This window comes from Arvicanthis niloticus, chromosome 8, assembly GCF_011762505.2.
Source record: "Arvicanthis niloticus isolate mArvNil1 chromosome 8, mArvNil1.pat.X, whole genome shotgun sequence".
Classification (NCBI taxonomy): Eukaryota; Metazoa; Chordata; class Mammalia; order Rodentia; family Muridae; genus Arvicanthis; species Arvicanthis niloticus.
In genome coordinates this window covers 38,389,715-38,410,091 of record NC_047665.1, presented here as the reverse complement: position 1 = coordinate 38,410,091, position 20,377 = coordinate 38,389,715, and the positions used below count along the sequence as shown (strand labels likewise).

General features: G+C 41.6%; 6 non-coding genes across 6 annotated transcripts; 3 read left to right on the top strand and 3 right to left on the bottom strand.

Moving 5' to 3' along the window:
• The first annotated feature begins 7,923 nt into the window (after positions 1 to 7,923).
• Positions 7,924 to 7,995, top strand: Trnaw-cca (transfer RNA tryptophan (anticodon CCA)). Its single transcript has one exon. It is a non-coding gene; the product is annotated as a tRNA-Trp (tRNA).
• A 1,763-nt stretch (positions 7,996 to 9,758) lies between these two features.
• Trnam-cau (transfer RNA methionine (anticodon CAU)) lies at positions 9,759 to 9,830 on the top strand. Its single transcript has one exon. It is a non-coding gene; the product is annotated as a tRNA-Met (tRNA).
• A 366-nt stretch (positions 9,831 to 10,196) lies between these two features.
• Trnar-acg (transfer RNA arginine (anticodon ACG)) lies at positions 10,197 to 10,269 on the bottom strand. Its single transcript has one exon. It is a non-coding gene; the product is annotated as a tRNA-Arg (tRNA).
• A 347-nt stretch (positions 10,270 to 10,616) lies between these two features.
• On the bottom strand, positions 10,617 to 10,698 carry Trnas-aga (transfer RNA serine (anticodon AGA)). The gene has a single exon. It is a non-coding gene; the product is annotated as a tRNA-Ser (tRNA).
• Positions 10,699 to 13,416: 2,718 nt separating this feature from the next.
• Positions 13,417 to 13,489, bottom strand: Trnar-ucg (transfer RNA arginine (anticodon UCG)). Its single transcript has one exon. It is a non-coding gene; the product is annotated as a tRNA-Arg (tRNA).
• Positions 13,490 to 16,069: 2,580 nt separating this feature from the next.
• On the top strand, positions 16,070 to 16,141 carry Trnaw-cca (transfer RNA tryptophan (anticodon CCA)). The gene has a single exon. It is a non-coding gene; the product is annotated as a tRNA-Trp (tRNA).
• The last annotated feature ends 4,236 nt before the right edge of the window (positions 16,142 to 20,377 follow it).

Genomic DNA, 20,377 nt, shown 5'->3' with positions numbered 1-20,377 from the left:
GGGGGTGGGGAAAATGGGTGGTGGTGGTGGTGGTGGTGGTTGGAATTTTGAGACAGGGTTTCTCCCTAGAACTTGCTTTTAAATCAGGTTGGCCTCACAGAGATCTGAGTGGTAGGATCAAAGGTGCACACTATCAGGCTAGGGTTAGAATGTTAACATACATATTTCAAATAGGATTAGTCAAATGTGGAACAGGCACCTATAATCCAAACACTTAAGAGGTACGGACAGGAAGATCAGAAATTCAAAGCTAACCTTAGCTACATAAAGTGTTCAAGGTCAGTTTGAGCAACATAAGACCAAAATTAGTACTAGTTGTCTATGCTGATACTAAGTAGCCAAAGGTAGCTTGTAACTTGTGAGCTCCTCAGCCTCCTCCTGAATGCTGTGATTACAGGCATCTCTGACAATAGATTTTTTTTTTCTCTTAACATGAAATTCTGGAGTAAGACACAGGGGGGATCTGGTAAGATAGCACTCCACTGCCACACTGCCTCCTCTTAGTGGTCCCTCTTGAACTTGTAGATAAAGGGAGATTTTAAAAAAGCTAATGTCACCTAGGCAGTTGTGGTGCATACCTTTAACCCCAGCAATCAAGAGGCTGAGGCAGGTGAATCTGTGAGTTCAAGGCCAGCCTGGTCTACAGAGCTAGATCCAGGACAGCTAGGGCTACACAGAGAACTCCAGTGTCAATAGATAAAATGAAATGAAATAAACTATTAATGTCTTTGTATTATTTTTTACCCTTGACTGGGAAGAGACAGCATTTGAACAGGTCAGATGCACAAAATGAGATTTGACAACGGAAATGAAGACTTGAAATGATTGAATCATATGTTTTGCTAGGCACCAGGGCTACAGCATCTCTCTCTCTCTCTCTCTCTCTCTCTCTCTCTCTCTCTCTCTCTCTCTCTCTCTCTCACACACACACACACACACACACACACACACACACACACACACACACACTGGTTTTCCAGGACAGTTAAGGAGGCTGTCCATACTTGACCCTCTTCAAATGCCTTGTTTTTTTACCTAAATGGCTCACTCTGACTTCCCTCAAAATGCTTTTCTGTGCTGCTAAGTGGAAATTGAGCTGTGTTCAGGACTCCTCTTCAGTCCCCAGCACTCCTGTCAGGGCTGCTCTCTGTTAATCCTGAGATTCTCAAGAAAGGATCAAGTTTGCAATTGTCCAAATTAAAGTGAGCCGTATTTGGGCACAATTGGGACTGGCCAGCCAGCAGTCTCTCTCTCTAAGTCCGGGTTTGAGAAAGCACCTCCCCACTGGCCTCTTGAAGTCCATCTTATAGGAGAAATAAGGTGTTCACTGGAGGTGAGAGAGTTGGTGATTGTTCCCTGTTAAAAGGAAATAAAGAACGGGGGGAAGGAACAAAGACAAGGATATGCAGCAAGTGAAGGGGGGGTGGTGGTGGTTTGTAAGCAGTAATAAAGGGAGACTATATGTAGGCTATAGCTTAGCTAGGATCTAGCACCAAACTAACAGGAACTTCTTTTTAACTGTTTTAGCTGTAAACAGAACTTTTATTCTGCAATGTATCTTCTTTGTTTTTGTCTTACAGCAACCTGTGAAATATTTGGTCTCAAATCCCCAGGCTGTAGTGCTAGCTCCAGAGGAGCTTATATTCTCTTCTGGCTTCTACAGACACACATGCATTGGACAATTAAAAATGCAAAGTAAATCTTAAAAATGTATTGTTTAGAATTCCTGGGTATTGGCCAGTGAGAGAGACGAAGCCAGAACCTGAGGAGTGGGGAGCCTCTGAGGCTCTGGCACACATATCATGCACATACATACACCAGAAACACAGACAGACACACAAAATAATGATTTTTAAAATCAGTTTTAGTAACTGACGCATACTAAACCTAGAATAGAGTCTGGCATCGAGTAAGTTAACAGTACATACCTGTAAAATGGAAGAGTGGATCTCTGGTCTACAACCACAAAAGCTCCTCTTCTTTCCTGATGGTTACAAAACTACAGTGGCCTACTTTTCTCCCTCAAATTGAAAATAAAACATTACTCCCAAAATAAATTATACTCCCAAGGTAGTTTTCACCCCCCCCTTTTTAAAGATTTATTTACTTAGTTTATGAATATGAGTACACTGTAGCTGTCTTTAGACACAGCAGAAGAGGGCCACCATGTAGTTGCTGGGAATTGAACTCAAGAAAAGCAGTCAGCATTGACTTAATTGCTGAGCCATCTCTCCAACCCCTAGTTTTTACATCCTAATATGTTTACTTTTAACAACGCAACTCTACATAATTGAGAAGGCAATGGAGTAACTTCGGAGTGGGGCATATTGTATTGTATTATATTATATTATATTATATTATATTATATTATAACTATTCAATGGTGACTTTGCTAGCTCAAGAGTAGAGATCCTATGGGGTCTTCTCTCAGGATTATGAAGTGCAGGGGTGGTCAGTTGGTAGAGGGGGTTGGAGGTAAGTCAGACAACAGGCCCCTAGTTCTTCTGTCTCCTGTAGGCTGCAGCAGTGGACACAGAAGGGCACAGGACTCCATTCCACCTTCTTGAGATTGTGGTTTGATTTGAGAGTTAAACTACCACAAGACAGGTCAACAGGAAAAAAAAAAAGCCTAATACAAGTTTAACTGCTTTCTCTTACTTTTATCTATTTTGTGTGTGTTTTTGTGCACCCACACATGTATGTGCACTATAGGACACAAGGACATCAGAGTACAACCTGGTGCAAAGATGTTCTCTCCCTGCATCTTGTCGGCTCTGGAGGAGATTGAGCCCAGCCAGGCCTTTCCTGTCTATCCACTGAAACACCCCTCTGATCTTTAAACAAGTTTGTTGTTTTTTGTTTTTGTGTCTTGTCTTGTCTTGTCTTATTGAGACAGGATTGCTTCAAATAGCCCCAAATGTCCTAGTACTCACTGCATAGACCAGGCTGACCTCAAACTCAGAGAAATCTGCCAAGATCCGACTCCCTCTACCTCCAAGTGCTGGGAATAAAGGCATGTATCACTACGCCACCACATCCAGTCTAACACAAGTTTTACATGGTACAATAAATGTCATTTTAAAAGGGGGAGTCGCTGATATGTGGAACAGACCAGGAGAACAAAAAGTAAACCAAAATGTTGTTCTATAAAGCAAAGAGACTCGGGCAGGGTGGCTGTAGGAGGATTGTTATGGAAAGAAGTTTAACAAGGCTTGTTTGTGCAGAGTTCTTTGGGCCTCAAATTTTTTATCTTTGATGATAAGAATGAGAACAGCTCTCAACAGGAAATTTCACTGGTTGACAAAAAGTAGTACATTCATAATCAACCTTTTTATTTGCTGCTTTTCAAATGTCTTTAATTCAAGTGGTCCAGCAAAGAGACTCCAGGCAGCAGTTCAAACTGGAAGAAACCAGAATCCCCTGCCCTGCTGCATCTGAAATCAGAGTTGTGGGAGATGCTTCTGATACCAGGATACAGCAGGTAGGTGTGTCTCTAAGACATCCTTCTCTAGACTGGGATCTGGAGCCTTATTTTTATAAGGAGTTAGATATTAAATATTTCTTACTGTTGCATGGTGTGGTTGCAGATGAAGCTGGTTTGGCTGTGCCAACAAAACTTAATGTATGGGCTGGGGAGATAGTTCAGTTGGTAAAGTGCTTGCCATGCAAACATGCTGACCTGAGTGTTTGATCCTTAGACCCCACATCAAAAAGCCAAGATCTGTGACACAGGCTTGCAATTCCAATGATGGGGAGATGGCAAAGACTCCCTGGAGCTCACTAGCTCCACATGTGTGTATGTGGTATGTGTATACACTACACACACACACCCATACTACACATACACACTACATGGACAGTGACTGAGGAATAACACCTGAGATTGTCCGATGACATCTATACACACTCTATACACACACACATATTACATACATTATACACACACATACATACCCCACACACTATACACACACTATACATATACACACCACATACTACACACTATAAACACACTCATACACACTACACATATACATACCCCACACATATACTACACACACACACACACACTATACACACCTCACACTCTATACATACACTATACACATACACAACACATATTACACACACACATAGGCACTACATATATATACACTACACACACATACTACACACACACACACATACACACTTATATATGGACCATACAATTTCATGTAATTTGTCATGGAGCAATATTATTATAATTCATGGCAAACCTTCTGAAATATAAAAATAGCTATGAATGCTGCAAAAAGAAGAGGTTACATGCAGCTCTTCCACAGCGTGGGGGGACCTTCTGTCTGATCAAGCAGCTTTGGACATCTGAGACCTTTTTAGCAACAATGTAAAATTTGTGCATACACACATACTATTTTTTTCCCAAGCAAAGATAGTCTTTGCTTGATGTGGTAGTTTACACCTATAATACTAGCACTTGGGAGGCAGAAGCAGGGGGATTGCTGCAAGTTGGAATTCAAGGTCAGCCTGGACTACAGTGTGAGATTTATCTCAAGAAACAAAACAAAACAAACCTTGTCATGATGTTGATGATTGTAATTCTAGAGTAAATCTGTTTCACTGATATTCTTCTCATTATAATGGCATATTGGAAAGAGTTGTCCCAAAGGGCAGACTCCAGTATTGAATATTATTTATTTAAAATACTTTTTAACAGATTTAACAGGTTGATCATAACAGGAGTTATTATGTGAATCAAGTTGCTTCGTATCATCAGGTCCATTTTCATCCTTCTACTCTACAGCATAAAGAATTTCTTACCTGGGCTCCTTCATCCTTTGGCTTCCAGGTAGGCCTGGAATAATTAGCAGGTCGAGTAAGGCAGAAGCCAGGACAGCTCTCCAGCTCTTGGATCCAAAGGCATCTTAGGACATCCCCTTTCAGAGACAGTGTCAGCCTTTCATTGCTATTGATCTGTGTGGTACTCACATGCGAGGCCCCGATCCTGACAGCCAGTTAATTTTTCTTCCTTGGACAATGTCTTTCAAATTTAGCCCAGGCCATCTGTCTTGAAAGTGATCATTTGTATGAAATCTTGCCTCAGACCAATTCTCTCAAGCCTTTTTAGTTTAACATTTAATTTTCTTTTATACCAGGGACACTTGCTCTTGTTTGCTAAAGAACATTTACCAAAGACCTCTAAAAAAACATCAGAGAGCCCAGCAGTGGTGGCGCACGCCTTTAATCCTAACACTTGAGAGGCAGGAGGATTTCTGAGTTCGAGGCCAGCCTGGTCTACAGAGTGAGTTGCAGGACAGCCAGGGCCACACAGAGAAACCCTGTCTCGAAAAACCGAACCAAGCCAAACCAAACCAAAACAACAACAGCAACAACAAAAAACATCAGAGGTCAAATAAAGCTAGCTCTATCCAACTTGGGAGACAGGGGAGAGTATGCCCTACTAGATAGATTTGGGAGGGTGGAGGGAAATCAGACTCCTGGGACTGCTGTTGGTCAGGAAGTAAGGCAAGGAATGCCGGGATAGCCCTGAAACTGCTTTTAGGAGGATGAAATAGATTTGGAGATGTTAGTAGAAAGCAAGCACAGTGCCAGTGATGCTGGGGACTGATTTCTTATTTTGTGGTTGTGAACTAACTATCCTTCCCGGGCTTTCCCTGTCACAGACATAATTATGGGATGTGTTATCTCCATTTCTCTAGTAAAGAGAACATAATGGCCTTCTTTACTGATTGTTCAGATTGGAAAGAAGTGAGTTCAGTTGTTCAAATTTTTTAGTTGCTTATGACAAGATTTATGTTTCAACTGACTTAACAGACTTACAATGAAGACTTGATAGAATTGTATGATGATACTTGAATGTTCAGAGAAGTGAGCTTGACATTTGGTACCCGTGCTGTTTGTTTTTCTATTGCTGCAAAAGCTACTTACAGAAGAAGGAGTTTATTTTGGCTTACAGTTCCATGGGATTAGAGTCCATAACAGTGAGGACAGCATTACATCAGGCAGCTGTAACAGCAAGCTGAGAGATCATATCTTTAAATGCAAATGCAAAACAGATAGAAAACTGAAAGTGGGGCAAGGCCATCCTCCTCAGTGACATACTTTCTCATATGTCTTCCAGAGCAGATGTACCACGTCCTCAATGAATGTCACCAACTGGGAACCAAATATTATAATACCCAGGTCTATGGGGAACATAGCTTGTTCAAAACACCACAATGCCTAAGAACACCCATTTCTTTTATTGATACTGATGTCAAGAACAGACCTTGATGGTGCATGTGGCTGCTTGTACTGGCTCATAGGAGTTATCTGTGCAAATATCTTTCCAACTCAACATTGGGTGACATAAGTAACTTTATAATGAATGTTCTTAGGTCTGAGGTACAAAAGGGACACTGAGGCAGATTGCCCTTTTGGGTAAGAGGTTTATTAAAAGAGATGCTTACAATGTTGTAGTTTGCTTTTCTGTTGCTGTGACAAACATCACAGACAAAAGCAACTTGAGTACACAGGGGTTTATTTTAGTTTACAGTATTGTAATTCATCATGAAGAGGAATCTGGGCAGGATGTGGAGTCAGCAAGGGAAACAGAAGTTTTGTAAAAATAGCTGCTTACTGGCTTGCTCCTCATGGCTTGCTCAACCTGATGTCTCATACAACCCAGAACCATCATCTGCCCAGGGGAGGCACTGTCCATGTTGGGCTTATCAGTCAGCATCAAGGAAATGCTTCACAGACATATGCACCAGCCAAGCCAATCAAAGGAATTCCCCAATTGAATCATTCTCAGCTTTAGGGTGTGTCAAGTTGACAGCTGAGGCTAACCAGAAGAAATGCCATGAGCAAACAGCTGTAGGAAAGAGGCTATTACAGGGCACTAGGGCTGTATCAATATATGAATCAGCTATGGTGAGACGATTTGCCCCTTGGAAATTAACAAGCACTTCACCAGCACTTCACCAGTGGTGTTTTGGCCAATGGTGGCTGCTAAACCTTTGCCAGCATACTCCTGCTTGGGAATTGTCTGGAGAGTGAGCTACCAATGACAAAGTAAAGTTGACAACAGACTGCCACTTTACTCTTTGATTTGATGACAGTGAGAAAACTTGTTTTTCCCTGATTCTCCAACTCCTTTCCACTACTCCACTGAATAACCAAGTTCATTATAACAAGAAAATATAGCCAGATGCTCAGCTTCCTACACAGAATCAGACACAAGGTTTTTCAATACATTATTTTAAAGCCCTTTAAAAAATTCCCAGTAGGAATCCTGTGGCATCTTTCCCTCTTCTCTTTTCTCTTCTCTTCTCTTCTCTTCTCTTCTCTTCTCTTCTCTTCTCTTCTCTTCTCTTCTCTTCTCTTCTCTTCTCTTCTCTTCTCTCCTCTCCTCTCCTCTCCTCTCCTCTCCTCTCCTCTCCTCTCCTCTCCCCTCCCCTCCTCTCTTCTCTCCTCTTCTCTTCTCTACCTTGGAAAGTGATATTTAATTTTCATTTCGAGAAAGGTGATCGTTTAACAGTAGTGTCAAGTGGTTCACCCACTTTTTATTTCATATCTGGAGGACAAGGATCCTCGGCTTCCGGAGCTTTTCCAGGCAGGTCCTTTGACCAGCGAGTCAGGAATCCTCTCTTGATTCATTCAGACATAAATGTTGTTCTGGTACCCGGTTCTGGTACAGCGATGTGATCTGGAAGGTGGTCGATATCTGGTAACCGTCGGCTCCAAGTCAGACAAGGAACAGTCTCTTGTACAGAGTTCAGAGCACACTTTGTTAGCGTCCTTTGAAGGACGGGGACGAAGGAAAAGATTTGTTAAGATCACTAATTACTGCACCTCTGAAGAATAGCAGAAGCTAATTACATAGATTTGGTTAGATAGTAATTAAACATTTTTCTCTCAGGTGACCTCGTGGCGCAACGGTAGCGCGTCTGACTCCAGATCAGAAGGTTGCGTGTTCAAATCACGTCGGGGTCAGTATTTTATACTTGGTATCACCCTAGACTTAAGGACAATGAATTATTGTAGTTATTAAAAAGAAAAGAAGAAAGAATCCACGCAGGTATCCACAAATAATTTAGTAACTTACTACATGCATTCTGAATTTCGCTACGCACTCTTGTCCCTGTTTTAACCCCAGATGCTATTGTTCTATACTTGTCTCCTAACTCAGCCGCGGCTTTTGTAGACTCTTCTTACATTTAGGCCTATCACTCCAGTTGGAATGTGTGACCTGGGCTATGAGATTCCTGCCTCAAGTTAACTTTTGCGTCACAGGATCACTGATTTCTCCACCTCTGCAAAAATTCGAATGGAGTTACTTCATTTCTTAAGGCAGGGGGGCCTGAACGCAATTAGGCCGCCAAATTCTGGGAACGAACCATTAAAACTTGTGAACTACAGATTCCGTGCCTTCTCCCCCCAACTCGACGGACTTAAATAAATCTCTGTATTTAAAAAACAAAAGAGCACAAATGTGCCAGTACTTACCGCTCTGTGGCATCAGATCCACCAGAGAACCAGCACGTTTATTTCTTCAGAAGTCTTTTGTTAGACCTGAGGGGTTGGGGGAAATGTTTCCACGACTGTCTAATTAAGAAAGCGTTATTTAGACTGGCCAGACAGCTGCCGCAACCCTAAGTCAGGATTTCAGGCAGCAGCCCCTCACTGGCTTTTGAGGTTCCTTTTATGGAGAAGGGTTAGGGTTGATAGAAAACAGTTGTCGAGATAATTGGCTGTTAGCACCTGATCAGAAGTGTGTGTGTGTGGGGGGTGTCTCAGGGCTCAAGGCTGCCTATGGGGTAGATAAGTGTGACAGAACGCAGCTGTCCGGATAACTGTTAGAAAGGAGGCAAGAAAAGGTAAGTGCAAGACTACTTCCTGTGGAAGGGGAGTCATCAAGGTATCTGGGAAGTCACATTTTCATAAGGCACAAGGGCAATCATGTTTGGCAAACAAAAGTTTAGCAAGGCAAAAAAGGGTGGGAGCACATCATGAGGGTCCGAGTTGAGTCTAGGTTGAAAACAGAGTTTGCAGGATATGTCTGGCTTAGGAAACAGAAGTGTATTCTTGTAAGGTCTGGGGACTTAATAATAACGTACAATGTGGTTCCTGTTTGGGTTTCACACTTTGTACTGACGACTGTTAAAATCATGAATTTGATCTATCAGCAGATGATATAAATGAGGTACCGCACACAGCCAATTGTTTTGTATGTTTTCGGGTTTTGTTTTGAGACAGGGTTTCTGTGTGTAGCCTTGGCTGTCCTGGAACTCGCTCTGTAGACCAGGCTGGCCTCCATCTGAGCCTCTCACGGCCTGAGGATTAAAAGGCGTGCGCCATCACACCCCGCTACTGTCTGCTATTTTTTCTATTTTAAGATTTATTTTTTTGTGTGTATGAATACTTTCATGTATGTATATGCACCACGTGCCCAGGAAATCAAAGGAAGATGTTGAGTTCCCTGGAACTGGAAGTATTTTATAGATGATTGTGAGCCACCATGTGAGTACAGGGAATTGTACTCGGGTTGTATGCAAGAGCAACCAGTAATCTTAACTACTGAGCCATCTGTCTCTACAGACCTTTCTTTCCTATTTGCAACAGTTGTAGTGCTCTTGGTTCACGGAGATTTCGGCAAGATTACACGTCTTGTAACAACTTAAAACAATTTTTTAAAAAGTGTAGGGGGAGGGGAACAAAGAAATACTAAAAGGTAATTAAGGATATACCTTATTGGGAGCAGAGTGGCGCAGCGGAAGCGTGCTGGGCCCATAACCCAGAGGTCGATGGATCGAAACCATCCTCTGCTAGTCCTTTTTCTTAGGAACATATTTTGAGTCTTCCTAATCTAAGTGCATCTCTGGTATATATAAAATAGTAATAGTAATAATAAAAGGGGAAATTGGCAAAGAGGAGAGAGTCGGTGCAGAGGATACCTATTTCTGTAGATGAGGTTTGTTATAACGGAAATCCTTAAGGATTGTTAGTCACAGTCATCCACTACAGGTAGTGAGTGATGTGCTTTGAGGAAAAGCAACCAAAGAGTATGAAGGAGTGGCAAAGTTAAATTCTAGCATATATTTATTTTGTGTAAGGTGAAATATATGAAAACAATTAATATACAGAAATTCAATACAGGAGAAAGTTGAGAATTCCCAAACAAAACAAAAAGCTACCGAGCCAGCCAGGAGTCGAACCTGGAATCTTCTGATCCGTAGTCAGACGCGTTATCCATTGCGCCACTGGCCCGCCTATAGGCTGGTGTACATATAGAAAAAGGAAGTGACAGTATTATGCTGAAGTTCTAAGGTTACACTTGGGAAATATTTATTTCATTTCAAAGAAGATGCAAAACTAGAACCAGAAAACTAGAAGTTTTACTGATGTCTTTAATTTACTTTTGTTCAATTTCTTCATGAGAAAATAAAATCTAAGAACCACTTTATTATGAGATAGCAATTCTTTCTTATTTTAAATGAATATCAATCTGGAAGCTTATAGCTACTTCATAGAAATAGAGAAGTCATTGATGTCATTTATAAAATCTCTGAGATAGACTATTTCCAGTAGAGTTGGAAATTACAAAAGCCCACGATCGTAGTCGGCAGGATTCGAACCTGCGCGGGGAGACCCCAATGGATTTCTAGTCCATCGCCTTAACCACTCGGCCACGACTACAAGTGTTGTAAGTTGTGTCCAGTATTGTACATCTTAACGTATATCACACATAGCCTACCCTTCTAGTTTTACTAAGTTTAATTCCATACACGTAAGTGGGAAGTTGAAGAACGTTGTTTTGTTCTTTAGAAAACAAATCAGCAGTACGTTCTAGGAACTTTATCACAAGCCCAAACTTGTGAATATATTTATCCGCACGCATTCAAGAAACATTAAATGTCGTCACACATTTTGAGTCTGACAGAGGAGAGGTATTCTTCAGAGATTCATATGTACAGCCAGTTAGTCCAGTACTTGAAAGATAGCAAAGTTTTAATAAACATCAGCTATCATTAAAGTTAGCATTTTAAAATTCCATCGAAATATTTTACAGGCAAGACTATCTTTTGTTAATTTGTCTAGCTGTAGATATTTTTACACCATTAAAAATATTTCAGAGTGAAGTTAGAAAATATTGTGATGGCCGAATCCTTTTTATTCTGAGGGATTTTCTCTCATAGAAGGAAGTATCTGATATTTTCAGATAATAGTTTAGAAATATCAAGACCATTCCCAATGACAGGACAGAACCTCACAAACTTCAGTTTCTGAAACTTCAGTACCGTAGCCCCAGTACTGTCCGTATGCCTGTGAAGGCATTTGTGAGAAAACATTTATATTTCATCCCACGCTAAGAAACTACCGCGCGTGTTTTCATGTTGGATTAAAAATCACCCTTCGCCTGGCTCTCTCTCTTGGGCTCCAGAATATTTAGGTGCCCTAGTTATTTCTTTTTGGCTTAGTTCCCAAAGCAACACTTTCAAACTCCAGATGCTCCATCCTCTCAGAGTGGCGGCAGTGTGTGCCTGCAATCCCAGCCGCCTGGGAGGCTAACGCAAGAGGATAAGTGAATTGGGGACTAGGCTACATAGGTTAGCCCAAGCTACATAGTGATGCCCTGTCACAAAAGAATTAAAAATGAAAAAAAAAAAATCCGGCCACAGTTTTCAAGACTTTTTAGTATAAACATTTACAGAAGTAAATAAAAGGAAACGTGCCGTGTGTTACACTAGCTGAGAAACGTGCGCTAGATCCCAACCGCAGAGGTCTTACGTACTGTATCCACCCCTACAGTCACTGTAGAACCCAAGGAGCAGGAAGACAGCTGCTGATTCTACATTTGATTTGAATTTTATTGTTGTTAAACTCTGAATTTCGCATGGGGAGCTTGATAAATATTCAAAGAATGAATTCTACTTAAACTCAGATCTGAACGATGTGTAGGACGGAGCCAAACTGGAGGCGATGAAGTTGTGTTCTAAACTTAAACCTCGCGGAACGTGGCAACAGTGGAAGAAAGGTCTGCCTGGATGAGACATTGCTTTTTGAAAGACAACAATGAGAAATCACACCGGAGGCAGTGCGGAAGGTGGATTTTGTCCACCATACTGCTGCTCTTCCTTCTGAGACAAGATTCCCTCATAATGAAAAGGATTTGACCATTAAAATTTTTTTCTAACTTCACTCAGAAGTTATTTTTTTTTCTAGTGTAGGATATTTACAGCCAGATAAAGAAACAAATGATAATCCTTCCTGTAAAATATTTCTATGGAATTTTAAAATGCTAATTTTAATGGCAGCTGTTTCAGCTTGGAGGGAAAGCACACACCTGATGGTTTTCCATCTAGAGCTGACAAGGAAAGCCCGGAGGCTGTGACCTTTAGCCCACCTAGTATTTTCTGTCATCCCAGACAGACCACTTGTCAGACTGGAAACATCTGCTCTTCCTCGCGTAGAAAGCACTTCTTTCTTCACCCTGTTCCTTGCTCTGTTTACAGCCAATGTGTTCATCCTTAGGGCTCTTTTTGTGAGAAACTTTTCTTTTTCTTTTTCTTTTCTTTTCCTCTCTTTTCTCCTTCTCCCTCTCCCTTCCCCCACCCTCTCCTTTTAAATTCAAACAGGAAAAAAATTGAGTCAGGGTTTAGTTTTTAGCCCAGGCAGGCCTCCCAGTTGGAATCTTCCGGCCTCAACCGGAGGGCTAGGATTACAGATATGGGCTACCACACTCAGCAAAATTTTTATTATGATGTTTTTAATATATAATGAAAGTGAAAACAGGGAATTATTTGTATGTTCATCATCCACAGTCAACAAGTAACTGTTTATTTCATCTACTCTTTACATTTTTTGCTAAATAACATTATTTGGGGACATATGATTAACTATATGAACATGTATCACATAAACATACATTGATACAGCCACTGTGCCTTTGTCCAATTAAAGACAATGTAATAATTCCTTAAAGGTATCTAGTAATGTTTTGTTGTTTATGTTTCTTTAAAATATCAGCCTTTTTTCCTCCCCTTCCTTTTCTTCTTTAGCTCTTTCTAAGACTATGTTTCATTCTGTAGTCCTTGCTGAAACCCCTTGTGTAGACAATGTGATCTTTAAACTTGTGACTCCTTCTGTAAAGTATTGGGATTACAGGAGTGGTGGCTGCTTTTCTAATCTGCATCTGGTCCAAGTTGCTTCATATTGTTTTACTGTAATGGCTACTTCAGTCTTTTTGAGTTTGAAGAAGTCTTCCGGAGTGTTTTGCTTTGTTGTTTTGCTCTGATACAGACTTCTTTTAGTCTTCTTTGTGTTTATCTAGTACTAACGTTATATCAGAAAGCAGTTATCAGATGACCTATTGTCAAAAATAAGATAAAAAGAAAAAAAAAAACCAACTCAGGCCAACCACGAAGGGATTCGAACCCTCAATCTTCTGATCCGAAGTCAGACGCCTTATCCATTAGGCCACGTGGTCCCACATGAAGGGGTCTCTGCTCATGTATTATTGGAAAATAACTTTTGTCTTTGTGCTGGAGTTCTAATTAGGAACTCTTGAATATAAAAATTGGATGCATCAATAATAGTTGTTTTTGTTGATGTTTTTAAATCGTTCGATCGGAAGCAAGGATAAAAGGCCACTACAAGCGCAAGGGCTTCAGCTGGGCGATAAAAGAGGGAGCCACTGCCATACATACAGACCCCTGTATTACCTTGCAATCTGTCCAGGTCAGGAATTCACATCGTGCAATCCACTCAAATAGATCTAAGATAGAAATTCAGAAAGTATAAGAAGAGATTCATGAACAGAGACCAGAAATTGTATCATCTGGATGGTAGATGGATGAGCAACAGGACCTGTTAGGGCTGAGAAGATTCAGCTTCAAGCTAAGATGAAGGTTAAGGCAATGGGGTTTGTACCATCGGCCGCTTCTGTTCCCACCATGTAGTTTTACACTTATAAGGCACGGTGCTCGGCCGAGGCGATCTGCTGATGCTCCACTGTCCTCTAGATTCCTCAGATTCATGTGTCCGAACCTAGATCTTCTCAATGTCACTGTACTGAAAGATGATGTCTTTAAAGAAGCAAAGCGTGACTGTCATTCTTACATTCTTACAAGAAGAGTATATTAGAACACTGGTCCACAAAAGAAGACCACATAGATAGAGAAGATCATTGCCTGCAAGCCAGGGGAAAGAATCCTTAGGGAGAATATATATGTATATATACACAGTATATATTCAATATGTATTTTATGTATATCAGTATACACTATATATAGTATATATACACTATGTAATATATATATACATATATACATATATATGTATATATATACATATATATATGTATATATGTATATATATATATATAGTTTATATATATAGTTTTTAAAAGTTAAAAAGAAAAAACAAAAAGAAAGAAATTCCTGTTGTTTACTGCATCCTGCAGTATTTATTATGGCAGCTCTATATGACTGCTACTTTGTTTTCTCCATCCTAGAAGGTCAAAAGTTGTGTCTCTCTCCTTCTTCCCCCCTTTCTTCTGCTCCTCAAAGGGTGTCACACTTTAGATTGGAATATCCCGGAATTCAGTATGTGGCCCAGACCACACTGGAAGTTTATCTTCATAAGAATGCGTTTCTAGCTTGGTTTTGCCTGTTACTCCTTTTAAGAGTTCATTTCAGCTGAGAGAGAGAGAGAGAGAGAGAGAGAGAGAGAGAGAGAGAGAGAGAGAGAGAGAGAGAGAGAGACAGAGACAGAGACAGAGAAGACTAAGCCTCAAATCTGCTTTGAAAATAGGTCTGAGGAGCAAGAAAAAGTGATTGGATCAAACTGTGTCAGCTGCTATCATGTCTCATCCGTCAGGGCTGCCTATAGTCGACCAAAAGCAACTAACCAGGTAACTCTAGAAGGCTTATTTGAGAATAAAGGTTTTTTTCCCTGCTTTTCGGGAGCACAATATTAACCTTGTCACGATGGCACAGGCCTGAAAACCCAACAGCCTGGAGCTGCGGGCAAGAGGATTAGGGGTTTTAAGGACATTTTCGGGTATTTTGTAAGCTTGAGTCAAAGCTGGACCATCGAAAACCCTTCCCTAAAACAAACAAATGGAAATCAGAGAAAGAAATAAAGAAATCAAAGAACTCACGACAGTAAGCAATGGGGTGGGGCAGGGGGCACTCCCAAACTTTTCCTTCCAGCTCACCTAGACATTTGATCAAAACACATGCTTTTGACTCTTCTTCGGAGTCTACGGCAGGGAAATGTCCTTTTTCTCAATTCCTAGCTGCAAGAGGGTTCTGTAATGTATGCAATTCCAGCATTTGTCAGACCGAGGCAGGAAGATGGCTGCAAATTCCAAGCAAGACCCTGTCTCAAAATCCCTAATAATGGGCTCTTGGGCACTCAAACTCAAGTAGCCGGCTACTTTGCTTCGAAATGCAATCCTTTGGAAAACCTAGAATCCCCTCCCCACCTCCGACCCCAGTAACAATAGCACTAATAGATCCGCGGTTCTGCTGACCCTGGGATAATTGCTGAGACCCACGGAATCCAGGATTATCTCAGTGAGGGTGCCTTCTGTGTGTCATTGCTGTTAACCGAGCGACCGACCGGTGTGGGCGTTATGATTGTCAGGGAGCTGGTGGAGTATGACGTGACCTGGAGGCGAGGCTTTAGGGCCAATAGTGGTCCTCTAGGCAGAAAATGGTCAGTGCACGCACAGGCCAGTTCTCCGTGACTCACTGCAAAGCTAAAAGTCTGGTCTAGGAGTAGCAGAGATATTTCTTGGTCCTGGTTGCTGTGAATCTAAACTACATTCATCTACTATTTTTCTGAAAACGAAACAAAATTAGCAAATGAGAAGACTGTATGACAGTAACAAGAGTGTTTGGAAGTTAAGGTTAAATGGGCAGAATTCCTTACTCTGTCACACAAGGCCTTAATAGAGCTGTGAATTTTGAGAACACAAAGGATCAAACTTTGAAACTTATTTTAGCACGGGTAGAAAGGTCATACTGGTACTTAAATTAGCCTGAAAACAGCTCATAGCTGGGACCTCGTGGCGCAACGGTAGCGCGTCTGACTCCAGATCAGAAGGTTGCGTGTTCAAATCACGTCGGGGTCAAGTGTTTTGGTCAAGGTCGGTGAAGAAGATTGAAATAAAACGTATATTTAATTCCTTGGTTTGAGGGATATGTAGGCAAAAAGAGCAGCATGTTTGCTTTCAGAGAGATTTATATCATGGCTTGCTCTTGGGTTGTTACTGGCATTGGAAAACGGGGTGCGAGTTCCAGTTTTTGATACTCTTTTAAAAGAGGGTTTGTAGAAAACACAGGACAAGAATCAAATTAAATGGAGTGGTTAGCAAGATCAGAACGAACTGACAGCAGAACTGGAAAACCTGTTAAGGCCTGGGAGCCGGCTGAAGTATCAATCAGGAACGGGGACCAAAAGTCTGCAAGAAAGGGATAAACCTCTGTGCAGGTTAGTCTTCTATCAATCTGACATTAGCTAAATGTAATCTGAGAGGAGGGAACCTCAAACTGAAAAAATGTCTCTATAAGACCAGGCTGTAGGCAAGGCCGTAGGGCATTTTCTTAATTAGCGATTGATGGGGAGGGGCCAGCTCATTGTAGATGGTGCCACCTCTAGACAGGTAGTCCCGGGTTCTATAAAAAAGTAGGCTGAAGCCGGGCGGTGGTGGCGCGCGCCTTTAATCCCAGCTCTTGGGAGGCAGAGGCAGGCGGATTTCTGAGTTCGAGGCCAGCCTGGGATACAGAGTGAGTTCCAGGACAGCCAGGACTACACAAAGAAGCCCTGTCTCAAAAAACAACAACAAATAAAGCAGGCTGAACAAAACAGTAAGCATCATCCTTCATGTTGTCTGTATCAATTCCTGACTCCAGGTTCCTGTCCTGTTTGAGTTCCTGTCTTGACTCTATACCTCTACCCATTTTAATTCCACCAAACGAGAGAGTAAAGATCGTTACCCAAATTCTTTGGTCAAATTAAGCAAACTTTATTTTCTGTCAGACAGTGCTATCTTCCTAAAGCAGGGTTTGAAAAAAATATCATTGAACATAGGAGGAGGTAGGGTTTATAATCCAAAAAATTCCCTGCAAGACTAGGGGATTGTCACGAGTTGGAGGATTTCCAAAGAAATTTGGTTATGTGCAAACTTGGCTGAACATTTTAAAATTATTTGGTAGAACATCTTATTTTATCAGGGTATATTCAAGGGCCAACTCAAACTCCATAGGGTGAAACAAATTAAAGTACAGTCAACTTTTGTTTTGTTTTGTTTGTTTTGGTTTTTGGTTTGGTTTGGTTTGGTTTGGTTTGGTTTGGTTTGGTTTTTCGAGACAAGGTAGCCCTGGCTGTCCTGGAACTCACTCTGTAGACCAGGTTGGCCTCAAACTAAGAAATCTGCCTGCCTCTGCCTCCCAAGTGCTGGGATTAAAGGCATATGCCACCACTGCCAGGCAAGTACAGTCAACTTGATTTTTGCAGCAAACAGAAATGAACTTGTCTGACCTTGTAACAAAACGTTTTCTATCCTTAAGATGGAGTCAGGCTGGTTCATCACCCACCTTCCATCCTAGGTGAATTCTGTCTCCAATTATTAATGGTATCACTTAGGTTGAGACTGTTAGGTTTTAGATCCATTTGCTGTAAATTGTTTTCCCTTTTTCTGTGTGTGAACAATAAAGTATGCATTTGAAAAATACACCTGACTGCTGTTTGTGATGTGTAAGTCATAAAGATACAGACATGAAGCTTTTCACCTCTTCCCAGTTTTTCTCTTGCTCAATTAAATCTGTGTCTTTATTATGCTTGTTTTTAAAAGTTAAGATTGATTTATCAGACAAGTTGTGATTGTGCACATTAGTGGAGCCACCATGCTGTTTTAATGTTATGCTTATATTGTGCTATTTGAGATAGTCTATGTAGCTGAGGCTGGTCTTAAACCTCTCATCCTCCTGCCTCAGTTTCCAGAGTGTTGTGATTACTCAACATGCACTTGACTCTAATTATTTTTTTTATTTTTCAGTGTAAATCTTATCCCTGCAGCTGCCTGTGTCTATTAGCCGAGTGTTACTAGCCTTTCAGGTCCTGAAGCCTATTTTGCTTTTTCTCTCCACAGGACTTTTGAGTCTGATTTTTCTGAGAATGTGTTCTGAAAAGGTATTCTCTGCCCTTTGCTGCTTGACTTAGATACTCATGTTTCATTGCGCAACCAACACAAATCGGTTCTTCCAAAGCAGCCTTTCCTGGGACTCTAGTCAAGCCTTCACTTCCTGAATGGTCTTCACCACCAAGTTCTGGAAAACCAGTATGCATGAATTTGTAACCTCAGTGCCTAGTGAAGCATATGATAAATGAAAGGACAAGACTCTTCCCAGGTATGATGAAGGGGAAAGTTTATTGTAGATAAAATGGAGACATAGCCAGAGGTAGACACATCTGGGAGAGTCGTTAGTGGTCATGACCCTGAGTCGTGTGGGTGAGGGGGATAGGAAGGGAGAGAGGCACAGAGGGGAGAGAGGGGAACCAAGTACAGCAGCTAGGAGGCCAAAGGCACAAAAGGGATAAGTAACCAAAAGATCTGGATTGTACAGGGAAGAGCCTCTGGGGGAGGGGCAGCCCAGCCCCTGGGCTGGAGAGTTCAGGATGAAGGGCAGGATGTGCCAGCCATACCCTGTAACAGGGAGGGACTTGGGGATGCTGGGAGAATCTGGAGACCAGGTCTGGTTTGATATGTTAAATAGATGCCTCAGCTGCCTGTTCTGGGTTTGAAACTTAACAGTACAAAGAAGGTACTTAGTTTTGGAAGAACTATGGAAGGAGGCAGACGATATATATCACAAAATACTACTAAAGAGTTTTATCAATAGCCTGAAGATCTCACTTGGTTTTCTCTCTTCTCTTCTCTTCTCTTCTCTTCTCTTCTCTTCTCTTCTCTTCTCTTCTCTTCTCTTCTCTTCTCTTCTCTTCTCTTCTCTTCTCTTCTCCCCTCCCCTCCCCTCCCCTCCCCTCCCCTCCCCTCCCCTCCCCTCTCCTCCCTTCCCCTCCCCTTTCTCTCTCTCTCTCTCTCTCTCTCTCTCTCTCTCTCTCTCTCTCTCTCTCTCTCTCTCTCTCTCTCTCTCTGTGTGTGTAACCGCCCTGACTGGCATCTGCCTGTCTGCCTCTTTCTTCCAAGTGCTGGGATTAAAGGCCTGCACCACCACTACCCTGCTGGTGTGTTTGCTAGCATATCCTAAATTATATGTAAAAGTTGGTTTCACTGTGGCGTTTTTTACATTATAAAATGTATTTTGATCCTATTCATCCCTTGTCCCCCTCTCTTAACATGACTGCTGTCCACACCCCCCTTCCTTCTCCCCAATCAGACCCTTCTACCTTCAAGGCGTGTGTTTGTGTCTGTGTGTTCCAGTTTCATCAAGGATGCTTATAGGAACATGACTAAGGGTTACTTAAAGTAGAATAAGCATCTTACCAGAGTCTTTGGAACTCACAACTCCAACACAACCATTAATTTCCTATAGTTCCTCAGGGCAGGGTAGAACCCTATGGGCCCCTCCCACCTCCTTTACAGGAGCAATCAAATGAAAGTGATCATAGCTGCTGAGAGTTCAGAAGTGCAACCAAAAGCTTTATCCTGCCTGGAAGACAGCAGTCCATGTAATTCCTTCCTTTCTTCTCCCTCTTCTGAGACATTCCCTGAATCTCGGAGGAGGGGAGAACATATTTCTAATTTTTGATGGAGCATTCAGTAGTCCCTTCTTCTCGGCATTGTGGCCAGTTATAAATCTCTGCAGTTACCACTTTTCGCTTCAGAGAGCAGCTTCTTCGACTGCACTAATCTATGGTTGAAAATGCAGACAATTGTTAGAAGGCAATTTAACCAGTATATCCATTAACAAAACAACAACAATTACTTTTTCACTATGGCCTATGACCTCCCAAGTCTGGAGATTTTTAAACTACTAGAAATGAAGGTCAGAGGAGAACTTACCAGAATTGGTTCTTTCTTTCCATTGTGTGGGTCTTGAGACAGGGTCTCAGGTAGCCTTGGATATCCGGGAACTTGTTATATAACATAAGCTGGCCTTGAACTCACAGACACACTTTCCTTTGCCTCCCAGTGCTGAGATGAAAGACCTGCCACACTCCATCCACAATTGTGACTTTCTTACAAATACAAATGAGCTTGCGTTTTATTTCATCCAATATCTAGTGAGCAAATGTGCAAACTATCACAACCACTTAGAAGGAGAACTAATGTGCACACTCAGATGCACATGTAAACATACACACACACATGCACACACACACACAAGACATAAGCAGGAAGGTAGAG